At 38.7% G+C, this 4,539-nt stretch overlaps 1 long non-coding RNA gene across 1 annotated transcript; it reads left to right on the forward strand.

Moving 5' to 3' along the window:
* Window positions 1-399: 399 nt before the first annotated feature.
* LOC119877266 lies at window positions 400-4,183 on the forward strand. The gene is made up of 2 exons (XR_005373770.1): window positions 400-1,549; window positions 3,981-4,183. It is a non-coding gene; the product is annotated as an uncharacterized LOC119877266 (long non-coding RNA).
* Window positions 4,184-4,539: the final 356 nt, after the last annotated feature.

Consider the following 4,539-nt stretch of genomic DNA (forward strand, 5'->3'; position numbering starts at 1 on the left):
ATGAATACTATGATTATTAAAGTTATTTTTAATCTTTGTTTGAAAAATTTCTAGAACTCGAAATATGCCTTTCAGACATTTTCACATTTAGAGACTATGTCATTTTCCTGTGACGGGCTGTATTGTTGGTTTGCAACCTTGAGGGCTCCCCAGGTGAAATCTGAATGTGGCCCCCACACACAGGGGGCTTGGAGATCCCAGAGAAAGCAACAGAGGATTCCAGATTGGCAGGTGGCTGTTTTAATAAACAAGGGAATATGAGGCTTATCCTAAGTGGCCCCAAGACAAGGAGATTCTCACACCCACCCACGCACTGGGACTTAACAGTTTAGGGGTTCCTGGGTGGCTCAGTCCGTGAAGCATTAGACTCCTGATTTCACGTCAGGTCATGATCTCAGGGTTGTGAGATCGAGCCCCACATCAGGCTCTGTGCATATTTAAAAAAAGTTTATACAGAGGACTTAACTTGGTTTAGTTATTTGCTCTCAACAACATCTTAATTGTCTCAAGAACACCTCACTCTCATCAGACTGCATCCCCAAAAGGGCTGCCGGCATGAGAATAGTAGTTTGCAGGCACATTTCAAGGACAGGGGAGGGTTTAAGGAGCTTCTTCTCAAGATCTTTGACCTAACATCTGCAAAGATCCTTTCTTCCAAATAAGGTGACAGACGTGTCCTGTTTCCAGAAATATGACGTGGGCATACCTTCAGGGGGAACACCATTTGACACTCCACAGAAACTACACATTATTATTACATAAAAACTGTGCTCCTGTCTCGGGTAAGAGAAATATTGGCCCCTGAAAGATGCCCACATTGTAACCCTTGGAACATATCATATTGCCATGCAAACAGGCTTCTGCAGAAGTGATTCAGTTAAGGATTCTGAGATGGGAAGATTGTCCCGGATTTTCCAGGAAACCCAATATGATCAGAAGAACCAGTGTAAGAGGGAAGCAGGAAGGTCAGAGTGAAGGAGGATGTGGCTACACGGCTGAGGACAGGGGGGCAGGTGCACACACCAAGGACGGAGGGCAGCCTCCGGAACCAGGAAAAGGCAAGGGACAGAATCTTCCCTACAGCATCCGGATAAAACACAGTCCTTGATTTTAACCTTACAAAACCATTTCAGACTTTTTCTTCTAGAGATGCAACTAATACATCTGTATTGTTTTATACCACTAAGTTCCAGGTAATTTGTTACAGAGCATTGGAAATGACACAGGATGCAATGTCTTTCACGGCATATTAACAGTTGTGTGTTTAAGGACAGTCTGACTACCATGGTTTTAATTCACTGCTAGGGCTGCCTGATTTGAGAAAAGGGAAGTCAATTCTATTCTATTTCTACTCAAGGAATTATTTTATGTTAGTTGGGATGTTAACAGAATGTTAACCTGATGTTAACAAAATCAAGAATTTGAATTCTGTTTTGTTTTGTTTTTCCTTAGCTTCGAGATAAGACCTGCCATTGACCCTACAAGAGGATTCCTAACAGATGTTTTACGGGGTCACTCTCAGGAGTCCATGCTCTCTCAATATAGCCAGGTTTAAAATTCTTATCCCTGTTTAAAACTGTGAGATAAGTAGTTACACTTACCCAAAAATCATCCAAATCGTTAGATAGCTAAATTTAAAAACAATCTATTATCTACTTCAAAATAAGATCTATTAACATAAAAAAAGTCAAGACCCCAGGGCATGCTACCTTTGTATACCTGGCCTTATAGCTTTGATGGCTTGTAGACTTTGGATTTAAATTTCCCTAAAGCAAGAAACCAAGATATTTGGTGGAGAGAAGAGGTGGCAAGAAGTGTAGATATTAATGACCTGGTCTCTCAATTTAATTTTTGTTTGCTGTTATTTTTCTATTCCTATGTTATTTGAAAAGCATGAAAGTTAAATCCGAGTCGATATTCATTTTATAGCTTTTTTACATACATGCCACGTTAAAATTTTGTTTTATGTCTCACAAACTTTAATTTCCATTTTAAAGTTAAAAATCGGTCTCGAAGGTTATCAAAGTATTCAAAAGTATTCAAAAATTATATTTACTGTTATTAGAACATTTCATGTTGTTGCATATATTCTTTTAGCTGTTTGATATCATCCACTTGGCCTCATTATAATAAATGAGAGAAGATAGCTATGGAGCAAGTCTACCTTGTAACTTGGATGATTTCCCCACTTCATTTAATTGACTTTTCCCTACTGCTTTGCTCAGCATCATTTAATACCTTATGCCTAATTCTATTTAGAGTTTACAAATCCATAAAGTGAAAGATTGACTCCAACACTGTTACGACTTTCTAGTTGTGAACAGAACATAAGGTAATATTTTAATAGGCACTTGTTGCCTCAAATATACTTCTATAAATGTATAATGTTTAATTCTTAGGTACTGATTTTAATTTTTCTCAATATCATATAATAAAGCCTAGAGGAAAAGTGCAAAGGCCGTCAAGTCTATCACTTAATCTGCAAGAGCTAACAATACATACATTGAAACTATCTTGTTTCAAGACTTAATACCCATTAATATTTCAAAAGGTACTACAGATTTAGAAATTTTTAAAATTTGAAAATGTCCGATTTCTAAATTTGGTACACACTGAAGGAAAAAAAATTCATCCCTGTTCTTGCCATTTTTTTTTCATAGAATGTGCACAGATCAAAAAGAATAGGTTGGGATTTTCCCTCAGTGGAAGGCAATAATTTTCAACCAGTTTCAATCATGAGAAGTTGTAATCTTCATCATCTTTCAGGAGCTTCACTGGAGAGAGGTCATTTGTCTTAGCCACTTAATGTTTACCAAGATACTATGTGAGTCATGTCATTGAAAACTGACCAGAAATTCACAGCAATTCAAAAGCCAGGCACACAGGCAATATTTCACAACTTTTTCTCCAACCTAGGCACGTCAAAGTATTTGTTTTCCTATATAAAATGTGTGCATGCATGCGTGTGAAATTAAGTCAGGCTGTTTTAATCCACCAGAGACTCCAACGACAATTTTAATGGTATTCTGATGAATAAATACTTGCCAAGGGAATGACTATATGAAAAGAAAATCATTTTCCAGTGTGCAAAACGCTGGTCTAGTTGTCATCCCACTTCCGAATTTATCTATCAATAAGCAAAAAAGAGCAACCATATTTTTTCAATGTCCTATCAGAATAAGTAATTTTTAAATGTGAATTTTTAAAAATTCTCCTGAAGCAACAAACAATATGGATCAAACAGACTTTGTGACCCTCCAGCTACTGTCCAATATTTTTCCCTGTAAATCACTGGTTCTCAAAATGTGGACCACAAAACTAACAGCACCAGCATCAGGTGGAATATTGTTAGATGAGCAAATCTTTTTTTTTTTAGACTTTTTATAGGCAGAGAGAGAGAGAGGGAGAGAGTCAGAGACACAGTCAGAGGGATAAGCATGCTCCATGCCGGGAGCCTGACCCGGACTCGATCCCAGGACTCCAGGATGGCGCCCTGGGCCAAAGGCAGGTGCCAAACCGCTGAGCCACCCAGGAATCCCCTAGAAGAGCAAATCTTAAACACACTCCAGGGAGTTCAGAAACTGAGGTAGTAGGGCCCAGGAATTTTCAAGGCCCCCATGAGATTGTCATGCAAACTGAAGTTTCAGAACCCTTGTTCTACGACCAACTCTGACTAGAAGTGTGCGTGCATGTACTCTAAACATTCAGAATCGCAACCTTGCAAACAGTGCGCACTCATTTGCGGTATGGGTTCCCAAACTACCATTTAATAATGGAAAATACCACTGTAAAGTCAGCAGTGTAGAAATTTCAAGTAAACAAAGAATTATGCGATGTGGAAGTGCATGTATCGATGGGCCAACCACGTCTTCATGTTCGGCAGAACCGGGCTGGCAAGCTGTCACGGAGGGAGGCATCCATCAACTCCGTGTGTTCATAGAAGTAAACATTTTTCCTAAGACTTATTTTTTTTGTTGTAGAGAGAGAGCGAGCATGAGCAGGAGGGCCAGAGGGAGAGCGAGAGAGAATTTCAAGCACACCCCTACCTGAACATGAAGTGACGGGGGCGGATCTCAGGACCATGAGATCACTACCTGAGCCAAGACCAAGAGCTGGATGCTGAACTGGCTACACCACCCAGGCGCCCCAAAATTAAACACTTTAAACAATAGTAAATTGTCAACAGAGTACAAATCATGTTATATATTGTTTTCACATTTAACGGTAAATCTGCATTTAAAAATTAGAAGTATTCCATTATGTTGTATCACAGGCCTCAAAACTTTTCTGAGGTACCTATATTTGGGGACACTTATATGAATGCAATGAGCAATAGTAATTCATTTTATACCTAACTAATTTAGAGGTAGCAATTTTTAAATATTCTCTCCTTATTCTACAGTCACATTTCCATGTGAGTAGGTGTTGAGTGATGAAAATATTCAACGGATTCAACTTTTATAGATTGTTTTTACTCTTTTGCTAATTTTTGGGAACAAAAGCATAAAACTTTACTACTTTCCTGATGTTATCCAGTGC

This window comes from Canis lupus, chromosome 19 (genome assembly GCF_011100685.1).
Source record: "Canis lupus familiaris isolate Mischka breed German Shepherd chromosome 19, alternate assembly UU_Cfam_GSD_1.0, whole genome shotgun sequence".
NCBI classification, from domain to species: Eukaryota; Metazoa; Chordata; class Mammalia; order Carnivora; family Canidae; genus Canis; species Canis lupus.